We start from the raw sequence: 25,105 nt of genomic DNA, 5'->3' as shown, positions 1-25,105 counted from the left end.
GAAAACATACAAATGGCCAACAGACATAAGATGCTCAACATCACGAATCATCAGGAAAATGCAAATCAAAATGCAGTGAGTTAATCACCTCACACCTGTCAGAATGGCTAAAATCAAAAACACAAGAAATAACAAGTGTTGGTGAGGACGTGGAGAAAAAGGAACCCTCATGCACTGTTAGGAATGTAAAATGGTGCAGCCCCTGTGGGAAACACAGCTTCCTCAAAAATATTAAAAATAGAATTCCCTGCAATCCCTATCAAAAGACCAACAACATTTTTCACAGAGCTAGAACAAAAACAAAATTTGCATGTAACCACAAAACACCCCAAAAAGCTAAAGTAACCTAAGCTGGAGGAATCACAATTCTAGACTTCAAGTTATATTACAAAGTTGTAATAATAATAACAGTATGGTATTGGCACCAAAATAGACACATAGATCAAGGGAGTAGAAAACCCAGAAATGAACCCACAATTATGTCAATTAATCTTTGACAAAGTAGGAAAGAACGTCCAGTGGGAAAAAGAATGTCTCTTCAACATATGGTGTTGGGAAAATTGGACAGCAGCATGTGAAAGAACGGAACTGGACCACTTTCTTACACCATACTACGCAAAAATAAATTCAAAATGGATTAAAGACCTACATGAGAGCTGAAAGTAAAAATCCTAGAAGAGAACACAAGCAGTCACTTCTCTGATATCAACCAAAACAATTTCTTTCTAGATATGTCTCCTGAAGCAAGAGAAACAAAATCAAAAATACGCAAACAATGAATCATGGAACCCTACATCAAAAACTAATGATGTAATGTATGGTGATTAACATAAAAAAGACATCAAAATAAAAAGCTTCCACGCACAGTGAAGGAAACAACAAAACTAAAAGGCAACCTACAAAATGTGACAAGATATTTGCAAATGACATATCTGATAAAGGGTTAGTATCCAAAATATATAAAGAACTTATAAAACTCAACACCCAAAAAGAAAATCCAATTAAAAAATGGGCAGAAGATACAAATGGACATTTCTCCAAAGAAGACATCCAGATGGCCAACAGACACATGAAAAGTTGTTCAACATCACTCATCATCAGAGGAATGCAAATCAAAACCACAATGAGCTACCACCTCATACCTATCAGATTGGCTAAAATCAACAACCCAAGAAACAACAGGTGTTGGCAAGGCTATGGAGAAAGAGGAATCCTCATGCACTGTTGGTGGGAATGCAAACTAGTGCAGCCACTGTGGAAAACAGAATGAAGATTCCTCAAAAAGTTAAAAATAGAACTACCCTATGCACTACCAGGTATTTACCCAAAGAATACAGAAATACAAATTCAAAGGGATTCATGCACCCTGATGTTTATAGGAGCATTATCTACAATAGCCAAATTACGGAAACTGCCCAAGTGTTCATTGACTGATGAATGGATAAAGAAGATGTGGCATATGTGTACACACACACACAAACACACAAACACACAGGAATATTATTCAGCCATAAAAAAGAATGAAATCTTGCCATTTGCAACAACATGGATGGATCTAGAGAGTATTATGCTGTGAAGTAAGTGAAGTAAGTCAGAGAAAGACAAATACCATATGATTTCCCTCTTATGTGGCATTTAAAAAACAAATGAACAAAGGGACAAAAAGAGACAAAACAAAAAAAAACCAGACTCTTAACTATAGAGAACTGGTGGTTGCCAGAGGGGAGGCGGGTGAGGGGATGGGTGAAATAGGTGATGGGGATTAAAAGTACACTTACTTGATGAGCACTAGAAATGCATAGAATTGTTGAATCATTATATTGTACACCTAAAACAGTATTACATTCTATGTTAATTATACTTGAATTTTTTACAAAGGTATTTGCCAGAATTTTTTCCAGACTTTACTAGAGAAAGAAAAACATCTGAAAGCAGCTCTAGTGCATAGTCTTAAATGGTGGTTCTTCTGGAAATCTCAATACTTTTAATTTGCCTCCAAGAAGCTCACATATATGGAAAAGAAAGAGCTCAATTTTTTTAATGTAAAATAATTTTTTTCTTGCAGAATAACAGGAATTTTACTTTGACTATAGTTAAGAGAGAAGGAGTAGATCCAAGGGTTCTTGCCTTCTTTCTGCCTCCATGGCTATTTAGAAGACTAATTGGAAACCAAGAAAATACTTGGTGATTGATTAAAGAGCACTCCAGGACTTACAAAACAGAGAAAATTCATAAGCGTCTCCAACGTAATAATCTGGAGTGGCCACAAAAACCTGTTAAATACAAAACTGCTCATAGGTACTTGGGACTGAGTATCACTACCCATCAAACGCTGGAGCAATTGCTTCTCTCCTGGACTGCCCTACTTCCCCTGCTAATGGTAGGATAGGAGATAAATATGGCAATGCCATTTACAACAACGTGGATGGAGCTAAAGTGTATTACACTAAGTGAAGTCAGTCAGTTGGACAAAGACAAATACCATATGATCTCACTCATGTGGAATTTAAGAAAGAAAACAGACAAACACATGGGCAGGGTGGCAAAAGAGAGAGAGGGAAACAAGCTCTAAAACAATAGAGAAAAAACTGAGGGGTGGTGGAGGGAGGTGGGTGGGGGATGGGCTAGATGGATGATAGGGATTAACGAGGGCACTTGCGATGAGCCCTGGGTGTTGTATATAAGTGATGAATCACCGAATTCTACTCCTGAAATGATGCACTGTATGTGAACTGCCTAAAATTTAAACAAACAAACAAACAAAAACATGGCAATGGGAGGGCTGGGAAATTTTTTGTTTTTAACCTGTAGACCAGGGGTTGGCCAAATGCAGCCTGCTGCCTGTTCTTGTATGATCTTCAAGCTGGGCCATGGTTTTTACATTTTTATCAGTTCAAGAAAATCAAAAGAATATTCCATGACACATGAAAGTTATGCAATTCAAATCCCATGTCCATGAATAAAGTTTTATTGGAAGGCAGCCATGCTCATTCATTTACAAATTGCCTCCTACTGTTTTACACTCTAACAGCAGAGTTGAATAGTGGCCACATGGCCCACAAAGCCTAAAACATTTACATATCCGGCTCTTTCCAGAAGTTTGCTGATCCCTGCGCTAGACTAGTACCAGAAAGACAAAAGACTACGTCCTTGTTGTCAGTATTTGGTTATTTTGCTGCCCAGCATCCATCTCCTTCCTTCTGCAGGCCCACCCCAGTTCCTTTCAGAGGGAGGCCTTCCCTCTCAGCACAGTCCTTTGGGTGGGGCCCACCTCTGTAAGGCCAATCATTAAGCCAGTCCCCTTGGGCTCAACAGTGGGGTTGGAGGCACTTGTCTCAGTTGGTCCAGAGTGAATCCTGGGACTTTCAAGGGTTCTCTCACTTTTCCCAAGGACATGAACCTGAAATGTAGAATTGGAATCACTGGTTTCAGGTTTGAACTGAGCTAACACAGAGTGAAAAAAATGCAGGCATAGAAGCAGAGACACACACCAGATGCCTACTACATGGTTGGAGCCTGGATCACGCCACATCTGAAGCCAAATACACTCTTCAATTCAAGGCAGTTTTGCTCTTATTTGAATTTTATCTTCTGTCACATGAAATTAAAAAAAAAAAAAGGTAGTCTTCACCAATACAGTTCCATTTCTATTTGATTCCTGACAGCACCCAGGTCCATAGCATTAACACAGGAAGGCTCTGTAAATGCCCATGAATTGGGGATGACAGTTTGAACAGTTGAGAGCTAGGAAAAGGAATCCCTGCAGTCCTTTAGATATACAGATGTTAATAAACACAAAGAATGTAGAAGCCTCAAAGGCAAGTGAAGTTAAAAATAACAGCAGCAGGGGCGCCTGGGTGGCTCAGTTGGTTAAGCGTCTGTCTTTGGCTCAGGTCATGATCGCAGGGTCCTGGGATCGAGTCCCTCATCAGGCTCCCTGCTCAGCAGGGAGTCTGCTTCTCCCTCCCCCTTTGCCTGCCTCTCTGCCTACTTGTGCTCTCTCTCTCTCTGTCAAATAAATAAATAAAAATCTTTTAAAAAAAAGAAAATAACAGCAGCAGTATCAATGCCCATTGACTGTCAACATGGGCCCCACATTGTGGCACATATTGGTTCAATGTGATGTCTTACAACAACGTATTAAAACTCCATGGAACAGAGAAACAGATGCAGGGAGGTCTTATTTGTCACACAGTTAGAGGATGATATTGAAGCCAGGTCTGCCCAGTTTGAAAGACCATGCTCACAAATGCTTTGACTATTAGAGCTCCTCTTCCTCAGACACAGGTCCTGTGAGGTAAGGCAGCCTACCTAGGTGACCTATAAAATGGGGTCAAGGTGTTCTGATCCCTATGTTACGTTCAGTAAGGAACATTTCCACATCCCCATTTCCTCACTTATAAAATAAGGTGGTCATCTGCCCATATCAAAAAGTTGCCTTGGGGCACCTGGGTGGCTCAGTCGTTAAGCATCTGCCTTTGGCTCAGGTCAGGATCCCAGGGTCCTGGGATCAAGCCCCGCATCGGGCTCCCTGCTCTGCAGGGAGCCTGCTTCTCCCTCTCCCACTCCCCCTGCTTGTGTTCCCTCTCTCGCTGTGTCTCTCTCTGTCATATAAATAAATAAAAAATCTTTAAAAAAAAAAAAAAGTTGCCTTGAGGATTCAAAGACCAAAAAAAAACCACCCATAAAGCTCCTAGCACAGTAATTGACACATCCCAGGAACCAGGTTCCCATGCCTGGGCTGGGTCAGGGTGGCCCTGTTGCCCTGAAGCCTCTTCACAACCACAGTCCAGCAGAATTCATTCCAAAGGAACATGCACATACTTAGCTGCTCTTGTGGGACCCACAGCAGGCACTAAATGCTGAGAGTGTATCCTTCACTGGCTCCTAATTGTGCTTTTAACCAGCCTGACACAGCCAAGCCTCAAGTTCCCAAGCTGAAGACCATTAGCATACACAGCCCCATTTACTGATAAATGCATGTGATTTGTTTCCAGCGTGTCACCATTTTATGGCTGCTTCCTGTCTTGGCGCTCAAGTGATGAAGTTTTATGCAGTTGTGGTTTTTTTTTTTTCTTTTAATTGGAGCTTTAGATTTCAAGAAACAAAAAATGTGTGTTTAATTTGAAATCTCTCATGGGTTTGCAATCCTTTGGTGCATTTAAAGGGGAACAGGAAGCGGGAAAGGATGAGGGTGACATCTAATAGATCAACCCGGGTAAAGAAAATCAAGGCAGCTTATCTCATCAAATGAAGGAAACACCTTGTCATGTGTCCTTTGTAAAGACTAGGCCATTCTGTTGTCTTTCTGGGATGCTGTGACCATGCCTAATGGACTAGGGAAGCAGAGCTAAAGGGTCCCTTACCCTGGACAATGGATGGTCAATGGAAGCAACTTATTCTGATATCCATTGTCTGTGAGATACCCAGCCCTCAACATACTTGTACATGACCTTGGTCAATAATTTATGTAAGTTTCAGTTTCCTGTTCTGTGAAATAGGTATAAAAGTTCTCAGTTCATAGATATGACCAGATACTTGGCTGCAGTCAAGAAGAGCACATGAGAATCTCCAGAAGTATAGATGTGCACACATGGAAGATCAGCAGGAGCCCCCAGTGCTCTACCAACAGGGCAGTAAGTCTATCCAGAACGCTACTGACAGCAGCCCAAACAGATTTCATCATCCCCATCTTTGCCCTCTTGTCTCTTAGCTCATGCTCAAGTTCAGAGAAGCCGGCCTGAGTGTCTGCTTGGCTAACCTGCCTGCTGGAGGCAGAGAGAGAGGAAGTGTGACACCCCTGGAGGTGGGGCACTACCCCACACCACAGAGAGTCCCATGAAGATACGCACCAAGCCAACTCTCCCCAAGATGAGACATGTCCATGACAACAGGATGGTTCAAGAATAAACAACCTGACACACAGAAAGCCCTTAGCAACCGACTAAGAATGCAGCAGATGGCCAATAAATGGCAGCTATTATTATTGCTATAATTAGCATTATTTTTAGCAACTACCACTCTGGCCACCAGGGGTGAGACAGGCAGGTGATAAAAAGACTCATTTTTTATGAATTCATGACAAGGGATCATGCGGAGAGGATACAACTATAGACATTCAACATAGAGGCCAATGCCTCTGAGGAATAATACCTAAGAATACCAAAGCCACTCATGAACCATTCTAGGTATGTATCATAGTCCACCTGGACACTGGAGGACCATCTCCAGCTCTGCAGCAAACCTGGTGCTGTTATGCCAGGGCCTTCCTTCCATTTTACAGATTCCACCACACCATGAGCAGGGTCCTCAGCTTTGCTCATGAAGTTTCTTCCACTTGAATGATTTGCCTCAAGTCCCAAGTGTAAGCAAGATAGATCTGAGGTCTTCTGAAGTTAACATGTGGGTTCAAACCTTATAATTTCAAAAGAATATGGGTATGCTTGCACACTGTTTGCATCAAAAATACAGAAGTCTCGATATTAGCTCAGTGTAACTAGGCAGAAAATGAAGGTTGACATGGCAATTAGTTCTTTGCATCTCTCTGCTGTGTACAATGGGGACTTTTTTTAAGGGCAAAATTCTCACCATGGTTCAAGTCCTATTCATCAGTGGCTTTCAACTAAAATTAAAAGTGAAGTAATACCTTGGAAACTGGTCTTTGTAACATCCTGAAAGGGGATTATTCTCTTCAATGTGTGATTTGAGTTGCTTCTAGCAGTCCTAAGATAACTTTGTATTGCTTGGTTCTTCCACATAGCCAAGGTATATGATCATGTACTAATGATGAACCTGAGGGCTTAGAGGACTCAGAAGAGACATCACAGTCAAGAAAAAACAAAAACAAAGCAAAACAAAAAACCAAAAACACCCACACATTCAGTGTTGGGTAAGATTTAGTGAAATTAATAGAAAATTAGCATTGTGTTTAAGGTTACTATAACCTAGAATATATAATTATTTAAAGATACTCCACTTCCCCACCATGCCATTTCTTTCACCCATCGTAATATGTTCAAAGCGTAATCCAAGTTATGATAGTGACAATGCAAATGATGGGGATTAATTAATCAAAATTTAGTTAAAAGTTAATATACTGGGTACTCATTCCTTCCTCTGAACAGTGGCTATTCAGTGCTTCCCATTTGCTGGGAGCAGTAATGTGTTCTGGGGATGCCATGAAGAGCAAAGGCAGTCAGGGAATGCTGGAAGTTTCCAGACTTTTGGAAGAAAAACACAGTGGTTATAGAAAGAAATGCAAAATATAGAAGTTGTCACTGCTAACAGAAGGGTAAGCTCCCCAGGTAAGACAAATAAGTTTTCTCTAACCAAGTGTAGCAAACAAGCTGAGAAGCAAAGAATATGAATTCGTACCCAGGTCAAGAGTGGATGAGGTAGGTAGAGAGGAAAAGTTTTTAAGGCCGTCATCTAACTTGCCTTATCCTCATTCCTTCCTAGGAAATTCCAAAGTCTCTGAACATCATTGTTAACTGGGAACTATTTATGTCCCTAGACCCATCCTTCGCATGCCAACCAACTGAAGGACAAAAATTCTCAAGTCCAGTGCTATTGTTTAAGCCTCTGTGAATAAGACAAAGAAGATTATACAGATGACAATAAGATGTGGTTCACCCCTGCCATCCATAAAACCCAATCTAGTTTTGAAAACATATCTATAAACAAAAATCTAACTATGTTAAAAATCTAACCCTAATACATTGCTGGAGAGAATGCAAAATGGTACAGCTACTTTGGAAGACAGTTTCTAAAGTTGCCAAAAAGAAGTTTCTTTCGAAACTAAACATGTTCTTACCATATGAGCCAGCAATCACACACCTTGGTATTTACCCAAAGGTGCCGAAAACTTACCTACACACAAAATCTGCACTTGGATGTTCATAGCTGTTTTATTCATAATTGCAAACACTTGGAAATAAGCAAGACATCCTTGTAGGTGAGTAGATAAATACATTGGTACATCAAGACAATGAAATATTATCCTCTAAAAGAAAATGAGCTATCAAGCTGTGAGAAGACATGGAGGAAACTGAAATGTATAATTCTAAGTGAAAGAAGCCAATTTGAAAAGGCTACTTTTAAAAAATCATACTATATAATTCCCGCTATCTAACATTCTTGAAAAAAAAAAAAGGCAAAACTTGGAGACAATAAAAAGCTCAGTGGTTGCAGGGAGGCAGAGCATATGAATAGGTGGAACACAAAGAAATTTTTAGAAAATTAAGAAAATACTCTGTATAGTATAACGATGGGTACGTGGCATTATACATTTATCCAAACCCATAAAATGTCCAACACCAAGAGTGAACCCTAAGGCAAACTATGGACTTCAAGTGAGTATAATTAATGGAGGTATATTCTTGTAGTTATCTTTGCATTTCAAGGACAAAGTCTTGGCTAATTGCTAGTATGTCTAGCAATACACATTCTGTGAAATATACACATTCTGGTGGGGGTTGTTAATGGGGGAGGCTTACATATATGGATACAGTGCATATATGGGAAATCTATGTACCTTCCTCTTGATTTTGTTATAAACCTAAAACTGCCCTAAAAAAAAAAGAAACATGGGGTTTTCTTTGGGTCTTCACAGGGAGTAGAAATTGATGAAAAACTGAAGAAATATCCCCAGGAAGACTTAATGGAGGAAATAAAGTCATAGATAAGAGACTGAATATCCAGTGTGATTGTAGCTGAGGAACTGATCAAGTTAGCCAACTTCTGCCTAATCTGTACCCAAGGCATACAGTTATGACTGATCTCCATTCTATTCTTTTCAGATTTCTAAAAATCTTTCTTTCCAGGCAACCAATCCTGAGAAGTTGAAATACAAAACTTACCCAGCAAAATGGTGGCACCACTAACAGAAACAAGGGAGAGAGGAAAGAGAGCTGAGCTTTGAGGGAAACAGAAAAGATAGATTTAATCTGTTAGTAAGGGTATGGCTGGAGCAAACTAGTAAAATTCAGCAAGTCCTGTTAACCTGGCAACCAGCGTCAGAAAGGTGCTTCCAGATCAACATTCACTCTCAAGCCCTCTTTGCTATAGAAAAACTACAAACTACAAAACTTACAAACTTTGGATGGGGATGAATAAGCTCTTCACTGAAAAGGCTTCAGAGTTGTGGAGACCAGCAGAAGTATGTTAATGGACTGGATCAAGGTTTTTCAAACTTCATTCATTAACTATTCATCAGTGTGAAAGAGGTAGTAAGAGACATACTAGCAATTAGCCAAGACTTTGTCCTTGAAATGCAAAGATAACTACAAGAATATACCTATGTCAGTTAAAGTCTACCTATGTTCAGGCTGTGTGCTGCAACAAAACCATCTATTGGATCATTTCTGTCTCATATTTTTTTTAACACTGGACAATGTATAATTGAGTAAAATTTACTGATCATGAGCCAGGCCATTCTAAAAGATCTATGCTCAAAATAACTCTCTTATACAGAAAATACCTCCAGTTTATATATACATATGAAAATGAGACATAGAGAGGTTAAGAAATTCCCAAGGGTCACACTACTGGAAATGGTAGAGCTAAGACTGAAACCCCATCAACCTTGCTCCAGGGGCCACCACCCCCTAACTATCAGACTATGCTGGCTGGCCAGAGAGTGGAGCCCCTCTGTGGAGTGAGGTCATGGGAGCTTGAGCTGAGAGGTTGCTAAAGGGGTCATGCACAAGAGGGGAGGGTCTCTGGAAATCCAGAGTTCTGATGGATGGTATATATGCCAAAGTTACACAAACATAAGAAACAGCATTTAACTAATGGAGACGGTTAAGGTGGGAACTTCACAGGTGAGAACATTATGGGATTAAGCATTTTCAAAGAATATAATTTAATATATAGTATATAACCTAATACAAATTCGAGATAGTATATCTGCATGGTGAGTAAACAGAGTCGGGGGGGGAACAAGTTGTAAGGTGGTATTTATTTACTGGTCAGAGTTTGGTACAGAAAACAAAAACCACTCTAGGTATCTTGAAAAGACTGGGATTTAATTCAGGGATTAGATGCTTACAAAAAAATCACTCCAAGAGTTAGCTAAGTGTAATTTAAAAGGCTGCCTCTAGGCATCTGTGGGGGTCTTAAGTCCTGCTCACCAAGGAGTTCAGCTCTCCACCTCTGAGACCACTTCCTTCCCCTTGGTGGTTAGTGAAACTTGTGACTAGCTCTGATCACTGATTTCTTAGAGTGAAGAGACATGCATTGCTTCCAGGTCAGAGCAGTGATTGCCAGGACAACATCCCTCCACCCCCTTCAACCCTCTGCCATGGCACCCAGCCAAGACTGAGCTGATGGCTACTTCATCTGTCTCAAGATTAGAGTGAGGAGACACAAAGCACAGCCCCTCGCCAATCCACATGGAGCACAGAGCATAAACAAGAAATAAACTTTTGTTACGATAAACCACTTAAGATTTTGAGGTTGTTTGTTACCCAGCAGAACCTCACTTAGACGGACTCAAACAGGTTCTGCCTTGAAGATGATCAACTATCACAGCCACCATCCAGAGAGCAGGAACGACAATTGCCAGGGAGCTACCAAGCTGTAGTTGTTCCCATGGCTACCACCACAGCTGAAGCCAGACAACAAAAGTAAAGAACAAACAGTGAACATGCAGTCCAGCTGCTACCAACATTCACATTTATTGGCAGCACAAAAATCTCAGGGCAAACGAAAAAATGGTCTTTGCCTCCCTACTACCTTCAAATTCTCAAGGTCATCCGCTGCCCAGGACCTAAATTCCATCAAGAATCTGAATGGCCAGAGTGACAGGAGAATGTGGATTTTAGCTTCCTCATCCACATGAGGGAAGAGTATGGGGACAGAGAAGGTGATAGACACCAAGTGCCAAAACACAAGATTCTCAAAGCTTCTCCAGGGACCCTCTGCCTCAGAACCACTGGGCGTGCCTACCACCAGATGCCAAAAATACATAGTCAGAATTCCGGGGGGCTGGGCACCTGCATTCTTACAAGGACCTTGAGTAATCCTCATACACACTGTAGCTGAGGTCCTCTTGACTATGGCCAAGAGGATTTGCCTATAAAAGAGACCAAAAAAAAAAAAAAAGATCCAAAGCAAAATGGCTCCTACATGAAAATTATTTTACTATTTTAATGACTCCTATAACTTCCATGTTTCTTACATAGTTTTAAGTCATATTAAAGTTGGAGATCATGAAAATTTCATTTAGACCTCAAAAAAATAAAATAAAACCCAACTCTTTCATTTCACAAACAAGGATAATAAAGCAGAGACAGGTTAACAATTTTGCTTCAGATGAAGACTTGTAGTGAGACCAAATGATTGAAAACCAAATAAATTAGATTTATTCTCAGAAGTCAAGTCTATTCACCAGCCACCTGAGTATTATCTGCAGAGAAAACAGATCTTGGGAAACCGTTCATCCAAAGCTACAAATGGCTAGGCCTCAAGCCACAGACATATTTTTTTTTCTATTTATTTTTTTTTAAGTAGTGTTCCATGATGACATATTCTTTTATTATATACTATGTACTCCTTTAACATTTGAGCTAACATCTAAATTTTTGGAGATTTCACATAAAAATCTGTATATCCAGTTGTTTTATTTTGTTTTGTTTTTAAAGATTTTATATAGGGGCGCCTGGGTGGCTCAGTCCGTTAAGCGTCTGCCTTCGGCTCAGGTCATGATCCCAGGGTCCTGGGACTGAGCCCTGCATCGGGCTCCCTGCTCAGCATGAAGTCTGCTTCTCCCTCTCCCTCTGCCGCTTACCCTGCTTCTGCTCTCTCTCTCTCAAATTAATAAATATTTTTTTAAAAAAAGATTCTCTCTCGGGGGCGCCTGGGTGGCTCAGTCGGTTAAGCGACTGCCTTCGGCTCAGGTCATGATCCTGGAGTCTTGGGATCGAGCCCCACATCCGGCTCCCGGCTCGGCGGAGAGCCTGCTTCTCCCTCTCCATCTGCCTGCCACTCTGCCTACTTGTGCTCTCTCTCTCTGTCAAATAATAAAATCTTTTTAAAAAAATAAATAAATAAAGATTTTATATATTTATTTGACAGACAGAGACAGCGAGAGAGGAGGGAACACAAGCAGGGGGAGTGGGAGAGGGAGAAGCAGGCTTCCCGCTGAGCAGGGAGCCCGATGCGGGGCTCGATCCCAGGACCCTGGGATCATGACCTGAGCCAAAGGCAGACGCTTAACGACTGAGCCACAGAGGTGCCCCTCCAGTTGCTCTTGAAAAATTGAAAGAGCTGACCATTTGGGGCCCACATTCCCAACTGGCTCCTCTGGAAAGCAGCTGCCAAACCCCTGCCCCAGCTCCAACATTTGCTACAACTCCCACCAGACCCACTGTCACCTGGAATTTCAAACTGACAGTCGAGGTCCATTTATCGACATGCTTGTCTTTTTTACTATTAAGAAAGATTTCTTCTAGTTCTATGTCAATCAAAAGTATAGTAACAAATATAGACAATGATGCTGTGTGAGTTCCTAGACCTTGCCATTTCTTTCTCCCAACCCCATGCCTAGCCACTAGGGACAATTTGCCACCGTGACTTGAGAGTATCTGGTGGCTTTTCCCACCTGAGGACAGATTGGCGGCATACGGTCTGAACTCCAACTGAGGAGAGCCCCCACCTGGTCACCTGCAGAACAGCAGCCTGGGGAGCTCACTAATTCTGCCTTCTGGCAGGCAGGGCAGTTAGACGTGCTCCTCCATACAGAATACCACAGCGCTGTGTTTGAGGTAATTAGTCTGGCTCTAAAATTAGCAGTTAAATAAATGTTAATGAACAGCTGTTCCCAATAAACAGGATAAATTCAAATTAATAATTGCCGTATTCATTTAACAAATGAATTACCCACTTTTTAAATATACCGACATAACGTGTAATCTCCTGCCAAGCCAGGCCAGTCTAACAAAATTTATTTAGTGGCAAAATAGGGCAGACTTGGAACTTAGCAGGGCAGATACTGTGCCACCCACCCTAAAGACACCAAGAAAACAGAAGACTGCTTTGCTTGCATCTGCTTTAAAGGTAAAAATAGCTGATTGACTAGGATCCAAACACGAGGGAGAAGAGAGTAATTGCTTTTTGCTGAAAGTAGGATAAAGTTGTGCCAGTGTTTCTCAAAGGGATTTGGTTCTGACACCCTCAGCCTTATTTTTTATTGAAGGCACTACTTGCTCAGGAATCTTCAAGGAACCCAACTGGATAGTGTCAAGGAAGTAGAAACCCTCTAGAAATCTTGAGTTTCCGAGCAGTGAGAAGGGCATGAGCTTGGGAGGGCCAGCTCTAGTCCCGACTATGCCCATTACCTCGGCTTCCCCACGTACCCGAGGGAAACAACAGGTTCCTCACGGGATTATGGTAAGCTTCACCTGAAATCATATAGGTCAAATAGCGCATTTATCTGCCACACAGTAGTTGCTTATTACAGAATCATTTCCCCCTACACAGATTCCAAGGAACCAAGTTGCAAATAAACTACACCTTGATCTGCCTGAGCCTCTGCATTCATCATTCATACAACCACCTTTCACTGTGTCAGACTGTTCCAGGCAGGGATGCGAACGTGAACAAGGGCTCTGCGTGGAGCTGTTCACACACAGCTGTCCTCATGGGCCAGACACGCTGGTGAAGCATGAGGACTTGCAGGTGAGGACCCTCAAGGGAGGAGAGGGGGTCAGAGGGAGAGCGGCTGCATGGCTGTCACTGGGATACCAGAACCTGGGGGAAACACTTCCCTGCAAGGAGCCCAGCCTGCCTTGAGAAGATCTCCTGGAAGGGCATTCCAGAGAAAGAGCAAATGTAAAGATCTTAAAATGAGAACATCTGGCATATTCCAGCAAGAAGACAAGTGTCATCAGAGTATAATGACACTGTATGATTCCCATTTTTGAAAGGCCACTCCACATGAGACAAAAGCAACAGGAAGGAGAGGGGGTAGGAGGCTCTTGCATACAGTGGCTTCAACGCAGGTTCTCCAGAAATTGCCACGACCTACCTCCTCCCATGCAAAGGGGTCCTCACCACCCCAGGAACTCCCCTGGCACACAGCGTTGGCTACATGTTACAAGGTCAATATTGCCAGAAGGTGTGACGGCGAGTACTAGCTGAGTCCTCCACTCTCGTCCCCACAAGCAGCTGGCCCTGAAGGCAATGACTGGGCTGTCTGCACAACCCTTAACCCTCCCATTCACTCCTCTGTCCCTCTCCCTACTCACAACATCCACAGCTCTCATTATCAGTGCTGTGCATATGGAGAGACTCAAAATGGTGGTGTGTAAAATATTAAATGGCCACAGGCATGTGTAGCGTTTCAGGTTGCATAAGAAATCTTAGCCAGCCTGGTTGGAATCCCAATGCTGCCATTTCTTCCTGGGAAACCCTGGCCAATTTATTTCCCCTCCTTGATGTATTGGTTTCCCCATCTTTGGAAGTGGGGAGGATGGTCCCTATTCACCAAGAAGGCCAATGATAACACATAAGAAGATCTTTGGACATAAGCATGTCAAGCACATAGGAAATGCTAAATGTCAGCTAGTACTAATAGGCCCTCAGTACACAGAGTTCTTCTCTGATTGACACAAATCCTGTTGCCCCGATGATGCAGATGTAGCTATGTAGGAGAGCTGCCTTCCAAACTAGAAGCGAAGTTAGTGGTAAAATTACTTAATAGACAAGAAGTTTGGAGTTATAAAAACTAATTTATAGATCTCCTGGCAAACTCTTTAATCTCAACAGGCATTTCTTTGAGGCCAATGTAAGGGGCCCCAAACTTTCCAGTAAGGTAACATCCAGTGTAGGCAAAGTAAGTGAGCCAGAACTCTCACCCACAGATGGAGGAGGTATCCAATAGGATAGCCAGCTCAGAGGCAAATTCGGCCTTACCTGATACCCTGTGAATGTGCATCAAATTCAACTCAGCAATTTCACTTCTCAGACTCTCTTCCTTCCGGAAGACACCTGATACCTTGTGAATGTTTAAGTCCTCCCCAAAATCGCATGTTGGAATCCTCCCACCCACTGTGATGGTGTTAGATGGTGGGGACCTCGGGAGTCATCCGTGGTTAGGTCATGGAGGTAGAGCCCTCAGAAACAAGAGACCTCACGGAGCTCCCTAGCCCCGCCTACCACGTGAGGACCCAGCAAGCTGTCAGCAGCCTGCAGCCCCAGAAGGGAGCCCTCACCAGAGGCAGACCGTGCTGGCACCCAATCCTGCACTTCCAGCCTCCAGAAATGGGAGCAATAAGTCCCTTTCATTTGTAAGCCACCCAGGCTGTGGTATTTTGTTACAGCAGCCTGAATAGACTAAGAAAACACCCAAGTGTGCACAAGAAACCTCATCCAAAGGTGTTCATGGCCATACTACTAATAGTGAAAAGCTGAAGATAACCTAAGTGATTTCCCCTGGAGAAACAGCTCAACCAATCACAGTATTTTGGCAAAGTGGAACACTATGCAACCATGAACAAAATACAAAATTGTGTGTCCTAACATGCGAAGATCTCTAAAACGTATTGTACTAAAAAAAAAGATGAAAAATTCTGTGTGATAATGATCAATAAAAATAATGCTACTTACTTTTATCCACACACGTTTGCATGGCAGAATTGTCAGTGGCCTTCTCCGCTGTTTTCTCATAGCAGGATCGTGACTTTATTTATTGCAGCAATGAATTTGCCTGAAAGACTACAGTTCCCAGGATCTCTTGCAAATAAGTATAGCCTAATGACTAAATTCTGGTCAATGAGCCGTACTCAGAAACAAGCGCAAGTAAGACCTCCTTCCTTCCTTCCCTGTCTGGCCTTGGACGTGCAGAGAACTAATAATGCTCTTGCCACCATATTGGCCCAGGAGGTGACCCTGAGGATGGAGAAAATGGACAGAGGCTGGCTGACAGGTGCCTGGATCCCTGATGACACCTGCGAGCCTGGACCGCCTCCACCCAGACTTTCCTTATGTGACAAAGAAACTTCTAACTTACTTAGGCTATTTGTATTTGAGTTTCCCAATCATAGGCAGCCAAATCTAAATCCCCAGCAATACAGAAGCCAAATCTACCAGTCTGCAGAGATACTTTCAGTTATCTGCAGTCACAGAGAAGGCCAAGGAAAATCCAGGTCTTTCCCATTTCGTTTTTTTTTTTTTTTTAGAATTCATTCATGTATCTGTACATCTGAGAAATGATTTAAAATAAAAGGGCAGCATCCATGTTAAATGAAAATGAGGGCGCCTGGGTGGCTCAGTCGGTTAAGTGTCTGCCTTCAGCCCAGGTCATGGTCCCAGGGTCCTGGGATCGAGCCCCACATCGGGCTCCTGGCTCAGCGTGGAGCCTGCTTCTCTCTCTGCTCCTCCCCCTGCTCGTGCTTGCTCGCTCTCTCTCAAATGGATCATTAAAATCTTAAAAAAAAAAAAAAAAAAAAAACAAAACAAGGGAACGAGGCAGAGCCTGAGGAAGCAGCACCTGGCAGGGCTCAGGGCCTCAGGTGCTCTGGAGCTGCTTCTCAGCGTGCTACCCCGCCGCAGCCACAGAAGGGCTGGGCCGTTTCAGCAACCGCCTCCACAGGGAACTCTCACCCTCACTGTCAGCCGGGTAGCCCCTCACACACTGCACCTGCGGACTGACCACCAGAAACCCCCAGCAGGCAATGAGCCTGGTTCCTTCCAGAGAAATAGGAATCCCAGCTGAGATATTTGCAGGGCTTTGTCGTCACTGAATCATTAGGTCCCAGAAGGTGAGAGTTAGGTTCATTCACTTGCCCTCTCAGAAGCGTTTTGTCTTTCACCATCACTATTTCTTTTTTTTTTAAAGAATTTTTTAAAGATTTTTTATTTATTTGAGAGAGAGAGCAGAAATTGTGACAACATGAGTGAGGGTAGGGCAGAGGGAGAGGCCATGAGAGAAGCAGACTCCCTGCTGAGCAGGGAGCCCGATGCAGGGCTCGATCCCAGGACCCTGGGATCATGACCTGAGCCGAAGGCAGACGCTCAACCGACTGAGCCACCCAGGTGCCCTTCACCATCACTATTTCTAAGTCAGAGGGAGGCATATGGATGTCACAAAGATGATGTCATGTCGGACCTCTCCTGTGCAGTAAGAGCGATGCCCTACAATTCCATCCTGAGTCAGCCAAGGGCCTGGGAAGAAAGCGTGACCTACATATTCTGCTGCTCTTGTGGACCCCCACACCTCAACCGACAGAGATAAGGGAAGCAAACGGAGTATGTCACTAAGATTTCACATCCACAGTCAACTCACATTCACCAAGTTCAGATTACATATTAGCAAAATCAGCAAGAAGCCCCAGATGTCTCAACAACAGAGCAGAAATGAAGAGCAATTTTTCCTGATTTCAACATGTCTGACCTCTTTTGTTCCAGATTTGGCAAAACCCCAAGCCTGAAGAGCCAACCATCAACGTCCTCTACACGCACACCTGGAAAGCTTCACCCGAGCAGACCGGAATCGTAATAAGTCAGCATCCCCAATCTCAACTAGGCATTGGACCAGCTCCAGCAATTCTACTGTTTCAGAAGGACCACACCTTCACATGTCCTAAGTCTCACATCTTCCATCTTCAGTCCCCCTGTTACTCGGTGGTCCCTATCAGAAAAAACAGTGCTAGACAGCAACTCCCCCACCTGACACCGCAAATGGAAAACCTCCCTGCATCTATATCCATCTCCTGGTTCGGCACAGTCACACAAAGCAACTGCCACCTGTCTGGTGGGATTCATCTATCTTTTGCATCTCCACCATGCCTCCCAACACACGTTTACTCCAGTGAAGTAGAAGGGCTGGTGTTGTTAAGAGGAGACGGGGTCTCCTAAGAAAGATCAGGCCAAGTTTCCCAGAAGCAGCAATGCTTGAACAAAGATCTGAAGGATGAGGACAAGTTAGCTTGGGAAAGAAGGGGCAAGAATATTCCCGGCAGTGGGAATTCACAGGCCCGATGACAAAACAACGTGTTCACATAGGACTTTCAAATTCATCTATTAGAATCACCCATGTATTTTTACTTGCAAAAATAAAGAAGCAAAGTCTTCCTGGCACTTTCTTAACAACCAAGTCATCTTCAGCTGGTAACTATCTTCATCTGTTCAGGCTGTTGTAACAAAATACCACAGACTGGGAAGCTTGTAAACAGAAATTGATTTCTCACAGTTCTAGACCCTGCAGTCCATTATCAGGGCACCAACATGGTCAGATGAGGCCTCTCTTCCCGGTCATAGACTTCTTCTCACTGTAATGGGAATAATCACATTCAGGAGGGCTCCACCCTCATGACCTAATCACCTTCCCCCAAGGCCCCGCCCCCTAATACCAGCACCTTGGGAGTTAGGATTTCAACATGAGTTGGGGGAAGGGGGAGACACAAACATTCAGACCATAGCAGTAGCCAATACACACATGTGGCTAGTCTAGTTAAAATTAAAAAGTTTAATTAAATAATTTAATTAAAATTAAAAGTTTAATTAAAAATTACAACTAAGTATTCAGTTCCTTAATTGCACTAGCCCATTTCGTATTGGGCACTGCAAAAGGAGAACATTCCCATCATCAAGGAAAGTACTATCGGGAGCTGCTGATCTAAACCAAAGAGCAGGAGTTAACTAATCTTCCTATAATTAACCCAGAAAATACATTTAAAAATAAAAACAAACGTTATTTTGAATCTTAGATCCACTCTTCTGCTCCCAGTGGTTTAGATCACAAATTTAGTGATCAATATTCTTCTACAAATGTGTTAACAAATGCTGTTTTCCTTACAAATTCAAGTAGTTTCCAAGATACAAATCCACAATCCTCAGAAGATAACTCTTTAAGCCAACCACTGAGTATTACAGAAAAGTTCTTTGCCCTTTTTAAATGAACACTTAGAAATTTACCTTTATGCTGAAAAGATGATCAACAGAGATTTCACTCAAACTTTGTTTCCCATTGTCATTATCCTCTATCTTTTCCTTTATGTCTCTAAATAAAGGATAAAGAATAAACCAAATTCAAAAATACTTGTGTTCGGGCACCTGGGTGGCTCAGGTCATGATCTCAGTGTTCTGGGATCAAGCCGTGCTTGCATCAGGCTCCCTGCTCAGTGGGAATTCTGCTTCTCCCTCTGCCCCTCCCCCCACTAGTGCTCACACTCGCTCTAATACATAAAATTTTTTTAAAAATTAAAAAAAAACAAACGTGTCAATATCCCCTTTACTCAGCATTTCTCATCGTGTGCCACAGAGCTTACAGCTTGTGGTTTCAACTCTATCTAAAGCTCTATTTCAGGGTTTAAAACAGTTTTGTTCCAAAGCTGTGAGAGGAAGAAAATGTGGTAAATATGTGGCCAGGTGGCTGGAGGGCAGAGCAGAGGACACGGTTATGATCAATCGGGGGAGCAGGCATGGCCAGGCTATGGAGAGTTTTCACTTTAACCTAATGAGCAGTAAGAAGCCACTCAAGGGTTTCAAGAGTAAGAAGGAACACGGAAGCAGGAAAAACTTGACCAAATTTGAGTTGCTGCGCAGAGACAGAACAAAGAACCGTCTGGAGGAAGACCAAAGTAAATGCGGACAGACCTGTGGGCAGGCGGGTGCAGCAGGAGTTGAGGGCCCACACTGGGGCACCAGCCGGAGGGTCACCACGCTTCCCGCGTCAAGAAACCACAATGACACATGTGCAGTCGGGGGAAACCAGACAGAATATGTGAAAGACAAACAATCCCACAAACCTAGAGTGTGTGGTCATCCCCACAACAGGAGGCTTATCGGAAATATTGCCAGGGGCACCTGGGTGGCTCAGTTGGTTAGGCAACTGCCTTCGGCTCAGGTCATGATCCTGGAGTCCCGGGATCGAGTCCCGCATCGGGCTCCCTGCTCGGCAGGGAGTCTGCTTCTCCCTCTGACCCTCCTCCCTCTCATGCTCTCTGTCTCTCATTCTCTCTGTCTCAAATAAATAAATAAAATCTTTAAAAAAAAAAAAAAGGAAATATTGCCAAATATAAATACTGATGAATACTCAAAAAGGAATTTGTTGAAGGAGAATTCTTAACTAATAACCCAACTCCCATGTCAGGATTCCAAAACAAAAGTTTATTATCACCTTGAAATTTTAATCTCCGCAGGATTCAAGGCTGCATGACTTTCCCCTGAAATATTAAAACAACCCTACCTTTGTTTTCTATATGCCACTCTCCTCCCTTATAAAGAAAGACCAGGGTAATTTCCTTTTCTAAGAAGAGGCAGTAAGTCTGGGCCATTTATAATCCTAGGATTCTATAGGTCTTGGCAGACCACAGGGCAAATTCAATCCACAAACACGTCTTTTTTTGTCTGAATGATGCTTTAAAAGAAATTAAGAACTATTTTTCAATCAGAAAATTTCACAGAGAAATCTGGAATACTTTCTTCTCTTGAAAAAGCACATCTGACCAAAAATGGGGCTGTCTTCATACAAGGCAACCATCAGCTAGCAACGAGTGCAAGCTGGTCCTTTGAAACCCAGAACCCCGCTCCAGTTCGCGGGGGTCTCCACTGCCCACACACGGTGTAGGTATTAGATTTCACACCCTTTACACAGCATTTCTGTCCTCACCAGCAAGGGACTTTTGTCCCTCGCCCTCTGCTGGCAGATCCATGCAACTGCATAAAGCTACCACATTAGTCCAGCCGGCTCATTACCAGCCACAGTTAGGTCAAGCCTCTCAAAAACAAAATTCTTTTTAACCATATTCTTGAACTTCTCCTAGCATCACATGATAGGTGTTCAAGAAATACAAACTGAATTTGGCTTTAACAGACAGCCATTTAAGAAGCGAATAGGCATGCCAAACTTACAAATTGTTCTCTTATTACGTTTAAGATTTGTGAAGAAAATTCAGAATTGCCATATTTGCAAAACAAAGCCTTGTGGTTTTTTTCCCCAAAATAGTCAGTTTGAAATAATTTCCCCCCATATTTCTGAATGTGATTAATACATATCAGTTTGGTCCTCAAGTTTAATGAGCAACACTGCACTTAGCCACCCCAAAGACTGGAAGCTTACCTTCTTGTCCCAACATGGAGCTCAAAGGAGCTGTGTCACAGAAAAGGGGCCAAAACACAAGAGGCTCTTTGTCCCTGAACTCATGCCAAATGCAGCTCTCCAAGCAAGGCATATCACTACCTTACAAGGTCTTCCCAATCAGCATGCAAAGATTTTTATAGCCCACTCCAACTTAACACACTTTGACAACTCAATCTTGTTTTTAATTTTTATTTATTTATTATGTTTTTTAAGTAAAGTCTCTACCCAACGTGGGGCTTGAACTCATGGCCCCAAGATCAAGAGTCGCAGGCTCCACCGACTGAGCCCGCCAGGCTCCCCTGACAGTTCTATTTTGAAAGGCATATTTAATTAGAGGTTTCTGCTCTATTTTTACCACCATTCTCTTCTCTCTAGAAGATAAAATATGACAGGAAAGCCAAGCAATGCTTTGATCCCACCCTGCAAGTTAATCACCACATTCCTAACTAGCAGCAGAACAGCCCAAGAATGTAAAATGCCAAATATTTTGCAGCTGAACTGGAAATCTAAAGGTAATTTGCCAAGTGCACCTAATCAAAGACTCCCGTGGAAATACGATAAACCCCACAGGTGTGTAAAACCAATCCGAATTAGCAAAGCTGAGAAGTCTAATGCTCACAGAGACCATTTCATGCATTACAAGTACAACTTGGGGTCCCAGCAGAGCCCTGGCCCATTAAGCAATTAATTAATCTCAAAGAATAGTTTTTGCCTTCAACTACATCTATTTGTTTACAAATAATGTGTTCTCATCTTTTAAACCACCAGTTTCCTGGGAGTCCCTGAGACCCTTAGAGAAGGCCCACGAGATCAAAACTCTTTTCTAATAATACTAAAATGTTATTTGCCTTTCTTACTCTCCTGCTTTCATGAGTGTACAATGGAGTTTTCTAGAGTCTACATGATGAATGATACTTCAACAGACTGAATGAGAAGCAGATAGGAGAATCCAGCTCTCTTCTATTGAACCAGGTATTAAGGAGATTTGCAAAAACATACAATACTCCACACTGCTCACTAGAATTTTTTTCTTAGAAAGTGTAGTTATTTCTTACAAAAAAAAAAAAAACGGGCGCCTGGGTGGCTCAGTTGGTTAAGCGACTGCCTTCGGCTCAGGTCATGATCCTGGAGTCCCGGGATCGAGTCCCACATCGGGCTCCCTGCTCAGCGGGGGGTCTGCTTCTCCCTCTGCCCTCTTCCCTCTCGTGCTCTCTCTCATTCTCTCTTTCAAATAAATAAATAAAATCTTTAAAAAAAAAAAAAAAAAAAACTATTACGTATATTAACATATCTTTAAATGAATTAATCTTTAAAATTTTTCTCAGCTTTTAGTTTCTAATAAGGTCAATATTGACAGATATAACCCACATCAACAAAAGCTCCGAGGGGGGGCCTCAATAATTGTGAAGAGTGTCAAGGGATCTTCAGACCAAAAGGTTACAGAACCACTGTTTTAAGCAGATACCCAGTTGTTTATTAGATTAAGCAAGCTTTCTGAAGACTGGTTTCATCTTAAATAATCTTTTTTGCATCACTAATGAAGAGGGGTCAAGTTTGAGAATTTGGCCCTCAAAGCTCCCCCGAGGCCTCGTCACCCGGCCCCCAGGCCCCACCTGCCAACCCTACAGTCTTTGTGTCTTCTGTTGAGGCATTTCCATTCCATCGGCCTGCTCAAAGACGGTGCTGTAGGAGGATTACAATCATCACTACCCAGCATTTTTTCCACTGGTGAGCGTTTACCATTTGCTAGACATGCAGCCTGCAAGATCTCATTAAGAAGAGCTGAGAATGGGATGCCTGGGTGGCTCAGATGGTTAAGCATCTGCCTTCGGCTCAGGTCACGATCCCAGGGTCCTGGGATCGAGTCCCCCATCGGGCTCCCTGCTAGGCGGGGAGCCTGCTTCTCCCTCTGCCGCTGCCTCTATCTCTCTCTCTGACTCTCATGAATAAATAAATTTTTTAAAAAATTAAAAAAAAAAAAAGAAGAAGAAGCGCTCAGAACAGTGCCTGAAACATGTGAGCCCTCATTTGACGTTGGCAGTAACGGGGGTGATGGCTGCCTTACAGTAATCCAAATCCAACGTCTTCCTCACTTACGGGTAAGGAAGCCGAAGCACCTGTTACTTGCTCAAGGGCACACAGCTAAGGATCGGCAGAACCAGGATTCCAACCCAGCTCTATCTAAATCTCAAGTCCAAGAGCTCAACGCTTCTGCTGTTCACCAGCGTTTCTCACACTTCACAGTGCAGATGAATCATCTGAGGTTCTTAGTAAATGCAGATTCTGACTCCGTAACCATGGGGTAGGACCTGGGATTCTGCATTTCTAACGAGCTCCCAAGAAGGCCAAACCTGCTGGTCCTCAATGCACAGTTTAGAAGATTATACACCTGCCCTCTCATAAGAATCTTTAACTTGTTTTTTAATCTCTGTGTTCATTTTCCTCTGTCTACAATGAGATGTCTTTATCCCAATTAAAAGTATTTTTCATCTTTGTCCCATTCAACAATAGTCCCTAGCCTTCATTCCACCCCTATTTTTGCCAGTTACTCACAGGCACTCAGCAACTACCTTTAGAACATCACATTGACTTTTTCTCCATCAGCCGAACCGATACCTCCAGCTGTCGCCAGGGGGCACTGCCTGCTCATCAGTAGTTCAGGCTCGGCTGCAGTGTCTTGGTAGAGTTGAGTTACCACGTTGTGTCATTACATGAACTTCTATTAAAAATGGATGGGAACTGGAAAACTCAAATTGCAGGTGGTGACCAGAAGTATAGGTCTCAAACATAGCACAAATGAAATAGCAAAAGACATCAGTAAGCACGCCAAAATGTATTAAAAACTATCTGGCCTTGGTCGAGTGTAGGCTTTATGACCGTCAACTGTGTTTGTCCATGTAAGACAAAAAACAAGACCAAGAACTTACTTGATTCTGGGGCACCTGGCTGGCTCAGTTGGTAGAGCATTCGACTCTTCATCTCAGGGTTGTGAGTTCAAGCTCCACATCATGCACAGAATTTGCTTAAAAAAAAAAAAAACTTGTCTGATTCTAGGAAATATATCAATTATTAATTCTAAAGACAAGTTACTGGGTATTTCATAATATTTATTAATTGCACTTTGAGCAGAGCTCTGCCCCATTTTTCCATAGGTCACCTCCATTCACACTCCAGGCATAAAAGTCACTCATACCACTTTGTTACAGATATTACACAGCCAAAAACAAAGATTCATTCATGATGGAATCTACTAGGATCCCATTCACAACCGGATACATATATATAGGTTTATTTCTAAATATGCAGAAAGAAATATATATGGAAAGTCTTCACCAAACAAAGTGTTTTATAGTAAGCAGTACTGCGGTTGAAGGGAGACTCCAGTGAGAAAATGTCTAGATTCTAGTCATGATCACAGGAGAAATAACTAATTCATATCAAGCACAGAGGCAGTGTCTAGTACACACATTTCTACCATTCCCCAGGAGCGGACCCCATAGCTCCCTTGATAATTCATTACTTAGAGTTACAGTTATTAGAAAGAAAATTTATTTTGGAGACACATTAATGTTTTGGAGCTCAAATGCCAAAGATAGACCACCTAGGATCAAATCCTAGGCCTATCACTTACTGACCACATGACTTTGAATTAGTTACTTCATGAAATGCAGTGCTCAAGATTCAGTGGGCAAAGACCTCGTAATGGGTAGTGTGAAGAACTCAAGAATTCAATATTCCATTGTCCAGGTAATCCCAGTACCCACATGATACAGGAAATGCAAATGACCGTAGCAAGATTTAAACCCAGTTCAATGATCTCCAGTGTCATGTGGCATTTATGGGCAAGAATGGCTCTTTAGTCATTGCTAAGTCTGGTTCTAAGTAAGGAATATACCCAAGTTTGACGGGAATGGCCTGACTTCAATCAGTGACGTGAAATCCTAAAAAAATCCTTTCCTCCCAAACTTATACCCTGTTCTGTACAAACATGTGACAGAACACACAGCATCCGTTTTAAAGATG

The sequence above is a fragment of the Neomonachus schauinslandi genome, chromosome 7, assembly GCF_002201575.2.
Source record: "Neomonachus schauinslandi chromosome 7, ASM220157v2, whole genome shotgun sequence".
Taxonomy (NCBI): Eukaryota; Metazoa; Chordata; class Mammalia; order Carnivora; family Phocidae; genus Neomonachus; species Neomonachus schauinslandi.
The sequence above is the reverse complement of the archived record's forward strand: the minus strand, read 5'-3'. Positions refer to the sequence as shown.